Source organism: Cynocephalus volans, chromosome 2 (assembly GCF_027409185.1).
Source record: "Cynocephalus volans isolate mCynVol1 chromosome 2, mCynVol1.pri, whole genome shotgun sequence".
Taxonomy (NCBI): Eukaryota; Metazoa; Chordata; class Mammalia; order Dermoptera; family Cynocephalidae; genus Cynocephalus; species Cynocephalus volans.
The window spans coordinates 160,586,492-160,601,591 of record NC_084461.1 but is presented as its reverse complement, the minus strand read 5'-3'; positions in this window follow the sequence as shown (position 1 = coordinate 160,601,591).

Below are 15,100 nucleotides of genomic sequence, written 5' to 3'. Positions count from 1 at the left end.
CTCATCAGTAAGTTTTGATGGTGGGGGTGGAATGGGTGAGGAAAGGGAGCGACAAAGCATTTCTGCCACTCAACTCCATTTTGGGTATTTTGTTGTTGTTTTTCCAACTCCACTTTGGAATGTCCTGGCCACACTTGCTCTATATCCTCTACGTATGTCACTGGCAAACCTGACCCCATCCATAGACTTGGATTAATTTATTCAGCAAATACTTGTTGAGGATCTGCTAGGCACCATCCACTGTCCCAGGCAATGGGCAGAGAGGATGGCAGCAGGAGTAGATCCTGGTAGATAAGGGCAAGTAAGGGAGAAAGACCACAAGCAAAACCATCTTAATGGATGTCTGAACTAACCTCTACAGGTGTTCAGAGGAGAGTGACCACAACCAGCCAGGAAGGGGAAGGTAGAGGTGACATCTGGGTGGGATGTTGAATTAGGAATTTTTTGAGGGAGAAGTGGGAAATAGGACAGCTTGATCAAAGGCAGCATAGGAAATGCTCAAGCATCCTGGCTGCTCTAGCAGGATGGGCAGCTCGTGGGCAGAAAGGGGAAGGCTGGGAGCAGCTATTCTCATAGTCATTGGGCATGGATGGGTCTTCCATTTGCTGAAGATAAGACCAGCTCTGACTGTTTTAGATAATTGGGTTATGTGAAGTTCCCATGTGCCCTGTGGCCAGGGCAGTTGGTCTGTGTGCCTGTGGCTCTAAGGCCCCCCACTGCCACACACACACATACACCTATCCTACTTGAGCTCCAACCTGACCTAATGCACCACCTACTTTCAGGGGAGACACAGGTTAAGTAACAAAGGAGACAGCAGCCACCTCTAGGGTGGGAATTCTGAATGCCCCACTGCACAGAGTACAGGGACACGTTCCTACGGAAGCCCCTGTCTATTTGGATGCTCTGGAAATGGCCCATGCCTCAAGTCTACCTAGGGCCAGATAGATACATGCTGCTCAGGCCAATCCCAGATATGGAGAGGTTTCCTAGTCTTCAGCCACCCTAGGTGGGTATCGTAGCACAGATCCAACGAGCTGCTGTGGCTAAGCTTGCTCAGGCCAGTCCAGGATGTGAGATGGTTTAGAGACTACCCCACCCCCTTCCAGAAAATGATATGCAAGAAGGAAAAATAAAATTGCCAACTTGTAGGAAAAGCAAAACACTTAATTTTTTTTAAGTAGTGTATAATTTGTAGGGCTGAAAATAAAATAAAAATGTTAGACTATAGTAGGTAAACAAAAGCTGGGAGATCTATGTTAAAGAAGCCTACAGTGCTTGTATTATTTGGGAGGAGGGTCAAGGTGTTTTTTAACTCTAGATTTTATTAAGTTAAATATGTATGGGAAAATGTCATGGGCAAGAACCAAAAAATAGAAAAAGTATATAAATCTAGAAATCTGCAGTGAAAAACATCATAAAAGTCTAGGAAAGAGAAAAACAGAAAAGGTGGGACAATACTTTATTTACATCAATTTTCCACTGAAAACAGTGAAAAAGACTGCATTTTTAAAATGTAGGTGTATGACCTCTTAGTTCAGGCTGCTATAACAACATAGCAGCTTATAGGCAACAGAAATTTATTTCTCACAGTTCTGGAGGCTTGGAAGTCCAAGATTAAGGCACCAGCAGACTTGATATCTGGTGAAGGTCCAATTTCCAGTTTGTTAGATGGTACCTTTTGGCTGCATCCTTACATGATGGAAGGGGAAAGGAGTCTCTCTTGGGCCTCTTTTATAAGGGCACTAATTCCATTCATGAAAGGTCTGCATTCATGATTTAATCACCCCCCAAGTCACACTGGTGATTAGGTTTCAACATACGGATTTGGGAGTGGGGGGACACAAACATTCAGACCATAGCACCCTCCCACTTCCTGAAGAGAGCATTGAGGCTGAAAAGAGTACATAGCCCCAAGGCAGTTTTAAAGTGGGATCCTGTAATCAGGTAAACGCCAAAGCAGCTTATACTCTAGACTGCTGACGCTACTCAGTTGGGTTGCCAATTCACCAGCCACAATGGGTGAGAGAGAAGTTCAGGGCCAGGCCCACCCAAGGTGATCAATCTTATAGGAAACCTTTCCAAAATTAAGCAGGGTTCCCAAAGTGCTACAACGTCAGGATAACATAAACCAGATCTAAACCCATCTCCCTCCCTCAACCTCAGGAGACTGTACAGACGGTACCCTTGTTACTGAGCAGAGCAGTAGAAGAAAAAGAAAGGTAAAAGAAAACATCCCTGACAAACTGTGGCTATGGACCAGCCTTTACTGAGTTCTGGGTAAACACAGCCTGAGACCTGGAAATCCCAAACACAAAACTTAGGAAGAGGACTCCTTTAATCTACACCTCAGGTAACCCTTATAAATAATTTTCAGGGGGAATAATTAACAAGCAGTCAAAGATAATCAGGTACATAGAAAAAAGGCAGTATGAGTGAAAATCAGCAGAAAAGGACAGCCCCATATAGACTTCCCATATTGAATTATCAGGTACATTTGTAAAATAACTTTGCTTAAAATATTTAAAGATGGAATAAAACGATCAAAGAAATGAAATTTTAAAAAATTAAAGATATATTTAGCAACAGATTGGGATACAGGAGAAAAGAGAATTGGTGAACTGAAAGATATGTATGAAATTATCCAGAGTAAGTGCAGCGTGGAAATAGAAAAACATGGGAAAATATCTAAAGGAGGGAAGCATCATTGAGAAATTATTTTTTGTTTTGTTTTTGTTTTTTAAAGATGACCGGTAAGGGGATCTCAACCCTTGGCTTGGTTTTGTCAGCACCACGCTCAGCCAGTGAGCAAACCGGCCATCCCTATATAGGATCCAAACCCGTGGCCTTGGTGTTATCAGCACCGCACTCTCCCGAGTGAGCCACAGGCTGGCCCTATCATTGAGAAGTTTTTTTTTTTTTTTTTTTTTAAATGACCGGTAAGGGGATCTCAACCCTTGGCTTGGTGTTGTCAGCACCACGCTCAGCCAGTGAGCAAACCGGCCATCCCTATATAGGATCCGAACCCGTGGCCTTGGTGTTATCAGCACCGCACTCTACCGAGTGAGCCACGGGCCGGCCCGAGAAGTTTTAACATATATTTGATCGTAGTCTCAGAAGGAAAGAACAGAAGGGACAAACAATTGAGTTGAGAAATTTCCAGAACTGATGAAAAGTACAAATCTACAGATGTAAAGGTCCAAAGAATACAAAGCAGAATAAGTTTATAAAAATCACACAGACATCATAGTGTAACTGTAGAAAATCAAAGAGAAAATAAGCCTTAACAGCTAAAGACAAATTACTATCAAAAAAACAACAGATTCCTCAGCAGCAACAATGGAAACAAAAGATTGGATATAAAGATAGAAAATAACTGTCAACCTAGAATGTTTTTTTTTTTTTTTTTTTTTAAAGATGACCGGTAAAGGGATCTTAACCTACGACCCGGTGTTGTCAGCACCACACTCTCCAAGTGAGCTAACCGGCCATCCCTATAAAGGGATCCGAACCTGTGGCCTTGGTGTTATCAGTACCACACTCTCCCAAGTGAGCCATGGGCCAGCCCTTCAACCTAGTATCTTATACCTAATTAAATAATCTTGTAAGAATGAGGACAAAATACGCACATTTTAAAGCAAACAAAAATTTGAAAAATTTACATTTGAAAAATGAAAAATTTGTTTCATTCATCCTCTGCAGACTGTTTCATTCATCCTCTCCTTCACTAAAGGAAATTCTAAAGAATACACTTTAATACAGAAGGAAAGTGATCCCAGATGGGGTTCTGAGATGCAAAAATTAATGAAAAACAGAGAAATGTGTGGGCAAATGTAAATAAACATTTTACACAAGACAGTTAAAATCTAGAGTTGTTCTGTGAATGTGTAGTTCTTACTTTTGTATTAAACTTGGTGTGGGCCCTGCTCAGTCTCTGGAGCTAGGCCGCACTGTCTGAGTCTGTACTTCCTATCTGTTACATTAAAACTGTTTTCACTTTCACACACACAAAAATCTAGAGTTGTTAAGATAGACTTAAAATAGCAGACAACAATAATATGAAACAAGGAGTAAAAAGGATTGAGGTAGTCTATGGGGGTAAAGGTTTTTAGTAATTTCATGCATATTGTAAAATCTAGGGAAATCATAAAATAGAAAGTATAATTTCACTATTAGGAGAGAAAAAAAATGAACTCTTTTGAAAAATCAAAGCCCAGAAAACAGGTATGGGACAAAGAAAAAAAAGATGATAGATTTTTAAGCCAAAAATAGCAGTATTTACATTCAATGTAATTTTGTTAAATGACCAAATCGGTTCATAGCCTGAAGCAGAGCTGCCTCTGCTGACCCACAAGAAAAATAAATGGCTGCTTTTGATAAGCCACTAAGATGTCGGGGTTGCCTGCCATGAGGCCAGTCTTAACTGAGGAATTAGTTCTACTATTAAAGAAGGGAAGAATGAAAATTTGTGGATGCTGAGCATTCTGTGGTATGAGAGGGGACCCTCCTCCCTGAGTGGAGCTGAGATGACCCGACCTGTGGGGAACTCCTTTAAGAATCCAGAGCGCAGCCTAGCCAGTTTAGCCAGCGTGAATATAACGTTAGAGGGCATGCTTTCCTGGGAACTCTAGTCATGGATCGAGGAACCTGGGGCCAGCCAGACTGGTGACAGCAGACTGGGAACACTTCTGCCTGGAGGCATCTTGGGGATGAGGGCAAGTTGGGATGGGAGGAATAAAGATAACGGAAAGCTAAAACTGTTACATTAACAAAACAAATTGGGGAAGAGTTTTCCCAGTGAGTCACAAGGTGGTGCTAATAATAGAAGCCTGAAATAACTGCATTTTACCTTATTAGTTAATCTGTGTCTACCTGTTGCCAATACAGCTGTAGAGAATGGTGCTGCTCCAATGTGGATCCTATACAATATTTGGAATGCATGGAAAAAATAACTCATGCCTCTCCCAGATCAATAGAAATTTACTTCTACAGGAGAATTTCTCCACAGTGCCTCAGTTCTTAGCAGTTTGTGTGCTGAATGCAGCTTTTTAAAGGAAGCAGCTCCCTGTACTACTTGCTGTTATTCTGCCAACAGGAATTTGAGTGTGCAGAAATGACATTGAATTTTTTCTGCTGGGGAAATTGCTAGAAACATGCATGAGGTATAGAGCTTTTGAAAGCACAGCAATTCTGTTGTGAATATCCATTTTGAGGTGGATGAATTAGTCCCGATAAATTACTGTCTGCTTACTTGAAACTCGTTGAGGAAAATAAAATGTAATTTAAAACATTCCTTCAAATAGAAATATATCCTAAATTTTACCTAGTTTTTCTTGGTATTTATCTCCCTACTTTTTATTATGAAAATTTCCAAACACTTAAAAATGTCAAAAGAATAGAACCAAAAATGCTTTCCATCTAGATTCAATGGTTGTTAATGTTTTACCACATTTGCTTTCTCTCTTCTTTCTCCACAAACACATAGATACACACCATTTTTGAAAATAAGCTGTCAGTATGACATCATGATCCTTAAAAGCTTTAATATGAATCTCCTAAGAGTAACCACAGTCTCCAATATAGTCACCTACCACTATCACATCTAAGAAATTTAGCAATCATTCTGCAATCACAATTTAAATTTTCCCAGTTGTCCCCTAAAGATATTTATGCAATTCCCACTCATGATCTAATCAAGTTTTGTGGATTCCATCTGGAGGTTAATCTGGAAAAACTCCCCCATCTTAATTTGTTTAGTTTTGATTTGGAATGTTGACATTTGAAGAGTCTGGCCAGCTGACTTATAGTAAGTTGCACATCCTTGATTTATCTGATTGTTTCCTGATGGTGTCCTTTAACTTTTACTTTTAAGCCTGTATTTTCCTTAAAATGGAAGACAGTTCTGAAGGCTTGATTAGATTTGAGTTAAACATATTTTTGCAAGAATACTACATAGGTATCCCATGAGGAAGGTTATATATTGGGTTTTCCCACCAATAGTAATGCTCAAGATGATGATTTGGTTGAGAAAGTAACAGCCATATCTCCATGGAAAAGTACCTTTTCTTAGAAATAGAAACTGAGGCAAAGATAACATGCTAATGAGGGGTGCAATCCTTTGAAAGCAAGAGTGGAAAAAAAGAATTGAGGCAGAAAAGGAGGAGGAGAAATACTAGGTGGTCCACTGCTGAGCTGGCCATGGCTTCATAAACAGCGTGACAGGTTGCATGGCCATATGAAACATCTTTGGAGATACTGTGTAGCACCATTTCATCCTGGAGGAGTCCTTTACAGAACAGAGTTCACGGGGTGTTAATGTACCTGTACTCTGGATTGTGTTAATCGGTGCCTCTGGGCAGCCACTGGAAAGACCAGGGCAGCCATGGGTCCTGTCGCGTTAGACCTGTGCATGGGAGCTGCTGCAGTTCCCTCCCTGGCAGGTATAATGACAGCCTTGCCAAATACAGAGGTGCCCATCATTGTAGGAAGTAAGGTAATAAGGTGGAAGCTGGAGCTTCACAACCCTTACGGGGGGCTGCCTTACACAGGAATCAGGACAAGTGGGTCCTGAGAGGCAGGCAGGGCCAAACGGATGTGCAGGGATGGGTGTAACTTTGATACAATACAAAAAAGAACATTTTTCCTTTTGAAATTACTAAATGATTTGTGGGGTGTACTTTGCACCTGTATGAATAACCTGTTGCCCAGCTACTTTCCCACTGATTATTCTTGCCTGTACCAGTTATTGGGAGATGCACTCTCTGTCCCATATAGGCCAAGTCTGTTCATCTCCTCAGAATTTGGACCATTAGATTTGGTTTTTCCTTTTACTCTCATCTTCCCCACTCTAATTCCCCCTCCCCCAGCAGAAAATCAGTTGTCTGAAACTGCTCACAAATGGACAGTTTAGTAAAGTGCCGCACTACCCTGCCTTCCTACTGTTAAGGATGTTCTCTTAAACTCTGCTAAAGGTAAGGATAAATGTCACCTCCTGGTCAAGGCTTCTTCAAGTCCCCTGGGCAGCTAGGCTGTCAGGTCTGGGTTCTGAGCTCTGGGGCCTTGCAGGACCTCCCTCCATGGCCTGGGTAGTGTTGAAAGGCTGTTGACATGTCTGTTTCTCCAAAGGCTGTGAGCATCAGAGGGCAGGAGCTATGTTTATGTTGCCTTTGTATCCCAGTTGCCCAGTGTCCAGCATGTGGCCAAAGGCTCCACATGTTTGTGGAATCAGCACGAGGCAGAGTGATGCAGCTAGACAGTGAGGAACACTTGTAAAATACAGGCCACGGTCCTTGGTATCCCTTCCTTTAGCTTTCTTCAAATGTTTTTAGTAAACATACTTTTTTCCCTCTGACTGCCAAGACCCAGCAAAACCTGCAGCCCAGGCCACAAACCCTTCTGGAGCTTTCTCTGCCTGTGTTAACATTTTCTTGTCCAGACTCTTCTGCCAGGGACATGTGGATCTTCCAAAATAGCATTTAAAAACAACAACAACAAACTTGTTTGGATCCCCTCAGCCAGCCACCCCCCAAAAACAACAATGACAACAACAAAAACCCAAAAAACAAATAAGCAAAAAAAAAAAGCTAATCATTGCTAATGTATAAATAGTTGCCAATGAGATAAATTTGCAATTTTGTATTTTAAAAAATCTAAGAAGTATTTATTAAGCTCTGCTATGTGTTCCTAATACTATTAGGGCACATAAGAATCATAGTGGAAGGTTTAAATACATGAAAGCTATTTAAGAATTATCCAAGGAGACTAGTAGATAATGAGTTTCAAATGACTAATAAAGGTCATATAAGAACACTGTTTCCTCATCTACGGAATCACAGAGGATTTGATCAGATTATCCCTTAAGTTCCCTTATTTGTTCCAAATAAATGATCAACTAGATCTTTCAAATTTTATATAATAAAACAACACAATATGGTATTATGTGCCAGGCACCATTCCTGGCAACCCCTCCATTTTCACAATACCATGCCGTGGCCGTTATTAATTTCCCACTTGGCAGGTAGGGAAACTTAGGCAGAGAGGTCAAGAATTTTCACATGGGCACAAAGCTTTGTGGTGCAGCTGGCATCTGAACCCAAGGCAATAGGCTCTCGAGTGCGCTCTTAACCACTGTGCTATGGCATCTCTCTGCATAGGCCTAAATTCATGTTTTCCCATACTCACTTTTCAAATTATACTTCCTTACTTTTTAAATGGGAAAACAATGTATTATTTTGTGATGCCTATTTTTCTATTTTCTATTACTCCACAAACTTGGCCCTCTTAAGTCAAACTCATATAATTTGCTACCAATTTGCAGTGAACTTAATGGTCCCCCAAAGTCACTGAAGCTTAATTCCCACTGTAACTGTTGAGTGTTGGAAATCTTATTATGATAATTGAAAGATCGGGCCTGGAATAGGTGATTAGATTGTGAGGACCCTGCCATAGTGAATGGTTTAATGGTGGTCATGGGCATGGTTCTGAGGGCTTTAAAAGGAAAGTACATTTGGAGTTATATCAATCTCTCTGCTCTGCCATTCTGCCATGTGAGACCCCTGCATTACTGTCACCACCACCAAGGCCTTCACCAGATGTTTTCCCTGGACTTTGGACTTCCCAGCCTCCAAAACTGTAAGCAATAAATTTCACTTTCTCACAAATTACCCAGTTCCAGTTATTTTTATTATAAGCAACAGAAACAGACTAATACAGAAAATTAGTACCAGAGAAGTGGGGGATTGCTTATAACAAATACTTGAAAATGTGGAAGCAGCTTTGGAACTGGGTGTTGGGCACAGGTTGGAGGAGTTTGGAGGACTCAGAAGACAAAAAAATGAAGGAAAATTTGGAACTTCTTAGAGACTGGTTAAGTGGTGGTGACCAAAATGCCAATAGAAATATGGACAATAAAGGCCATTCTAAGATTTTTAGATGTAATTGAGAAGTTTATTGGAAACTAGGGCAAAGATCCCTTGCTATGAACTGGCAAGGAACTTGGCTGCATTCTGTTCATGCTCAAAGACTTTACAGAACGTGGAACTTCAAGGTGCTGACCCAGGGAATTTGGCAGAAGAAATTTCTGAGCAACAAAACATTCAGGAAGCTGCACGGCTACTTGCAACAGCCTATGCTGAGTTATGGCAGAAAAGGCATGCCTTAAAGCCAGAATGTGTAATTAAAATGGAAGCAGAGTGTAAACATTTGGAAAATGTGCAGCTTGGACATGTGGTAGAGAACCAGAGAGCATTTTCAGAAGAAAAATGCAATGGTGTAGCCCAGGGGCCATTTACTAAAGAGACTAGTACAAAAGAAAGGGATTATCAACACCACACTCTCCTTTTTTTTTTTTTTTTTTTTTAATGACCTGTAAGGAGATCTTAACCCTTGACTTGGTGTTGTCAGCATCACACTCACCCAAGTGAGCTAACTGGCCATCCCTATATAGGGATCCGAACCCATGGCCTTGGTGTTATCAGCACCACACTCTCCCAAGTGAGCCACGGGTTGGCCCCTAGAAAGGGATTATCAAGAGAAGGAGGAAAAGGTCCTGCAGAAGCCTCTGAGGCCAACCCTTCCATCACAGGTCCAGGGACCTAGGGAGACTGAATGGTCTCAGGAACAGGCCTGAGGTACCCTCTGTGGGCTTGCTGCTCAGGGCCACCTCCAGAAGCTGCTTTGGCTGGTCCAGCTGTGGCTAAACAGGCCTCAGGTGTGGCTGGACCTGCAGGTTCAGAAAATACAAGCCAGAAGCCTTGGTGGCATCCATGTGGTGTTATGTTTGCAGGCTCACAGAATGCCAGAGCTATGGAGGCTTGGGAGCCTCCACCCCAATTTCAACGAAGAATGGAAAAGGCTGGGGGCCCAGGAAGAGATGTCACAGGGGCAGAGTCATCACACAGTGCCTTCACTAGAGTAATGCTGAGTGGAAATGTGGGGTCAGAGTTGTACAGAAAACCCCCACCAGAAGCATGCCTAGTGGAGCTGTGCGAGTGAAACCACCATGGAGACCCCACAACTATAGAGCCACCAGCATGCAGTGCCAGCATGGGAGGGCTAAACCGTGACCAGAGACCAGTAAAGCCATAGAAGTGGAGCTGCTTAAGGACTTGGGGATCCAGCCCCCACACCAACATGCAGAGAACACTGAACATGGAGTCAAGGTACAGGAATCTTCAGCTTTAAGATTTGATGACTGCAGACTTGCTTAGGACCTGTTACCCATTCATATGGCCTATTTCTCCCTTTCTGAATGGGAATATGTACCCTATGTTTGTCCCACCATTGTATCTTGGAAGTAGATAACTTGTTTTGATTTCACAGATGGAACTGTGAACTTTGGACTTTTGAGCTGAAACAAGTTAAGACTTTGGGGATGGAATGAATGTATTTGCATGTGAAAAAGATGAGTTGGGAGCTGGGAGCAGGGGCAGAATGCAGTAGATTGAATGGTCCCCCAAAGTCATGGAAGCTTAATCCCCACTGTAAATATTGAGGGTGGGAAATCTTATTATGATAATTGAAAGATGGGGCCTCGAACAGGTGATTAGATTGTGAGAACCCTGCCATAGTGAATGGTTTAATGGTAGTCATGGGTGTAGTTATGAGGGCTTTAAAAGGAAAGCACATGAGAAGTTATCTTTATAGGCTCTGCCATTCTGCCATGTGAGACCACTGCATTTACTGTCACCACCACCAAGGCCTTCACCAGATGTTTTCCCTGGACTTTGGACTTCCCAGCCTCCAAAACTGTAAGAAATAAATTTTGTTTTCTCACAAAGTACACAGTTCCAGGTATTTTTGTTATAAGCAACAGAAACACAAGTTTTTAACATTTTCTTGGCTGCATTTCTTCTCTAGGGATTTGGTTTACCAGAGTCTATAAATTTCTCTCAGGTTATAGCCCAAAGTCCTATCTCATCCACTATAACACATTTCTTTTTTTATTTTCTCAAAACTTATCAGTTTAAATCTTCAACATTTTGTAACTCTCTTCTATTCCTCTTTCTTAATTCTGATTCCACAGCTTCCCTGGGAGGATTTCCACATAGTGCTTCACTAAAACCTGAGTTTCTTCCATGGATGCTCCTGTCTACTATATCCCTGCACCTGTTCACACTTCCACTCGCGTCCTCTCAATATACAGCTGTGGATGATGTGGAACTGAGAAATATGGGAAGGAATAAGACCAGGGGCAGCTGTACCATGATGAATTCCAATACAAGGCAAAGAAAAATCAGTGCTGACAGTGTACTGAGATTTCAAGGACAGAGTAGCATTTGAGCTGGTAATAAAATCCAAGGACTTCAGCAGGTGGAGAAGGAGGAGGTGGCACCCCAGGCTGAGCAGGAAGAGATGAGTATGGAGTCTCCATGTCCCTGAGGCCAACCATCCCCGATCTGTTCTCTGGAACAAACTGCCTGTGGTGTTCCAGATATTTTTAAAGCCTAGAAAAAGGTAAATCAAGACTTTTTCTTGGAATATTCTCCTCACTCTTGAGTCGCTGTTCCATTTCATACATTACACCCAATACTCAGGCTGAAATTCCAATTGTTTTTCACCCACAAGAAGTCGTGTCAGAATGCAAGCAAGTAAACTTGACGTACCCACAGACATGACCTCAAATGGGTTTGATTTATTAGAAGGGTCAGTGTTCCTGGGAGTGTTAGACTGCTTTCGACTTATATTTTCCATTGTTTTGAAGGAGCCCAGTGTTGGTTCTGAGTGGGGGCCACATGTGAACCACACCTTTGTCCCAAAAGAAGGTAGAAAAGAGTGAATCACACATTCAGCAAAAGACCAGAGAACTGTAATTCAAAACCTTAATAGATGTGTTTCCCTTTTTATGGTTAATAAAGATTATTGCTAACAATTATTTTAAATGTTTCTAACAACTAGAAATGGTTGTTCTGGTTTAAAACCCATTTCAAAATAGATAAAGGAATTATAAGGTTATAATTTGGGGGTAATAGTTATCATTGTTTTCCGCAATGTACTTTTTAACTGTTCCTACACAAGGCAGTGTTTTAGAGAGACAGAGAGAAGTTAAAGAATTTGGTCAAGATTGTGATGAGCTGGTCATTAGAATCAGGACCAGAATCCAAGCTCCTGATAGCAGACCTAGCTTAGATTATAAAGAGAATAAATTTTCCTATTTGAGCTTGGTTGTACTTGAAGAAGATTATGACCATCAAACCAGTTCTTCTCTCCTCTAGTTCCTTTCAAGACCTTGTTGGTGACCCACCTACTCCAAGGAGATATTCCTGATTAATTTGCCATCCTTCTAAACACTTCCTTACATCAGTACTTCTGAACTGACTTCAGTTTTTTACTTGTTTCTTTGTTATTTCTTGAGAATGAGTGACCTGAAATATCCTGAAGGCAAAAAGACACTTCTATTTCTTACTGTGCTCCCTTGACCATTCCCCTCTCCTACCCTTCTCCCTCTGCTTCCTGCTCTCTGCCTCCCGTCCCCTCCCACACACAAGTGAAGGTCCAGTACAGGAAGACCTCAGCCTCCTGGCATCCGAATTCCTGGTTTACAATACTCACTATGTAATCAGATACACCCCTGCTAATGGAGCAGGTCTGAGGAAATATTGACCCGGGCAAATAAATGTGTCTGATTTAAATGTAAATTCAGACTTAAAAAAAAAACAAACAAAAACCTCTGGTGATAGTCAGAATTTATAACATTGTTAAAACAGACCAGCTTTCTCTATGACATAATTACACTCTAAGAGCCCTGAAAAAGGAGGCCAGGTGAGAAACAGGAGAAACTTCCTTAGGGAGGGGATATTCAGAGCTTTCTATTGAGAATGTTTCCCCCTGAAAGCTCAAACATACTAGTCCCCTGGTACTTTCCGATTACTATCTGTGAACTTCTAAATGCCACAGATATTTATGTAGCTCTTTCCCATTTTAAAAGGGAAAAGAGCTATGGTTCCACTTGATCCTCACGAATACCTTGCCAGAGAGGAAGGACAGGTTTCATTATCCTCATTTTATGAAGAGAAAAACAAATCTCTGGAGTCCATAGAAATCAGAGGAGCCAGGATCTACCCACAGGTAAATATTCACTGAATTGAACAAATATAGAAATATATGAATATTTTAAGGTAAACGGTGGTGTCTGTTCTTAAGATCATAATCTAGTTGGGGAGAAATGTTCAAAACAAAAATAATTGAAATAACAATACAAGGATTAAATAAGGCAAGACCAGACACAAGATGGTAAATACATCCTTCATTGTGAAATGAGGCAAGAAAATGCTGGGATTTTTAATTGTACTTAAATAACTATCATCCCATGATTGAACTGAAATTCCCAAGTGTCCTCCACCCACGCCCCCTATTCCAAGTTCCTGCCGAATATTCTGGGTTTTACTTGGATTCCTTATGGCGTCTATAAAAAGTCTTCAGCTTTATAGCTTAGCCATGGCGATATCTGGGCTTCTCACATGCTCTTCAGTCCCATATTTGCAGTGAAACTCTAGACCAAAAAAATAAGTAAAATGTTTTAAAAAGCCACAGGAAATATGAAAAAGGGGATGGGGTAAATCTTTCTTCAGTGTTCCAGAAAAGACAACCCTCACCTTCTGGGGAGTGGATTTTAGAATATGATGTAACAACTAACAAATCACACATGAAGAGAGATGTAAACGAGGAGGGAGTTTCTGGAAAGAATACCAATCAGGCCAAAGGAGAGAATGAGTGAGAAGAGTCATGAAGTAATTGGAAAATGAACTTTGCGGGGTTTGTTGACTAACTGGGTGTGGGGACTTTGTGGAAGACTTCTGGATTTCTTTCACTTAACCAGTTGGATGATAGAGCTATTTACTGAGAATGGGAATACTGGGACAGCAGCTGGGAAGAATACTGTGAGTTTAGTTTTGGACACTTGAATTAGAGGTATCTATGAGGAGACCAAATTGAAAAGTCAAGCAAGCAGTTGAATATGTGGGCCTAGAGGACAGAGAAGGGCTTTGGGGAAGAGTATTTGGGTGTCTTTGATAGGAAGTTGATAATGGAAGCCATTTGATTTCTGTGGGATCACCTGAAAAGAAAATGTAAAATAAGAAGATAGGAGGGCCCAGGAAAGAGTACCTGGGAGCCTCAGCATTTAAATATTGGGCAGAGGACAAGAGGAAGAAGCCAGATAGGAAGCCTGAGAAGGAGCAGCCAGAAAGGAGGACACCGAAGAGAATGTGGTGGTGTGGGAGTCAGGGGAGAAGAGTGTTGGAAGAAATAAATGGCTGACTATGGGAGACTGGCAGTGCTGTGGGTGAGGGGCAGGTTTAAATAGGTGGCCAGGGAAGACCTCACCGAAGTGACATTTGAGAAAAGATTTGAAAGAGGTGAGGGGGTGCGTGATGGAGATGTATGGAAGAGCTTTAAGAGCAGAAAGGATAGCTAGTGTGAAGGCCTTGAGGTAGCCTCAAGGAACACCAATGAGGGTGGTGTGGCTGAAATAGAGTATGTGAAGGGGAGACCAAGTCAGAGAGGCATGCAGGCCTGCTGGTGTTGGTCTCTGTAGATTATTCTAAGGACTTTGGATTTTTATTCCAAGTTAATTGGGGAGCCACTGTGCAGTTTCGAGATGGGAAATGCCAGGATCCCTGTGGCTGTTATGTGTGGAAACTTGGCTACTGGGTAGATCAAGGAAGAGCAGAGAGACATGGTTGCCCAGGTGAGGGATGAAGGTGGCTGCGGAGATGCTGAGGTGCTGGATCCTACACATAGTTTGAAGGTATAGTCAACAGGACTTCCAGACAGACTGGGTACAGGATGCGTGGGAGAGAAGTAGGAGGATGGCTCTTAGAGTTTTGGTCTGAGTAAATGAAGTGGAATTGCCATTAATTCTAATGGGAAAGACAGATGGGTGGAATAGATTTGGGGATGGAGGAAGATTACAAACTTGTTTGTGGACCTATTGTTATATTTGACTGCAGTAGCAATATAAGTTTTGCTTTCTTTTAAGACTGTTTCTAATATTATGATGACATCTTTCCAAATAAAAAAATTATCTCAAGACTCCTGACCCAGCAATCATTGCATTCCTAGGACTGGCTATTCATGGCTAGTGATCTGGAAAAATCAGATA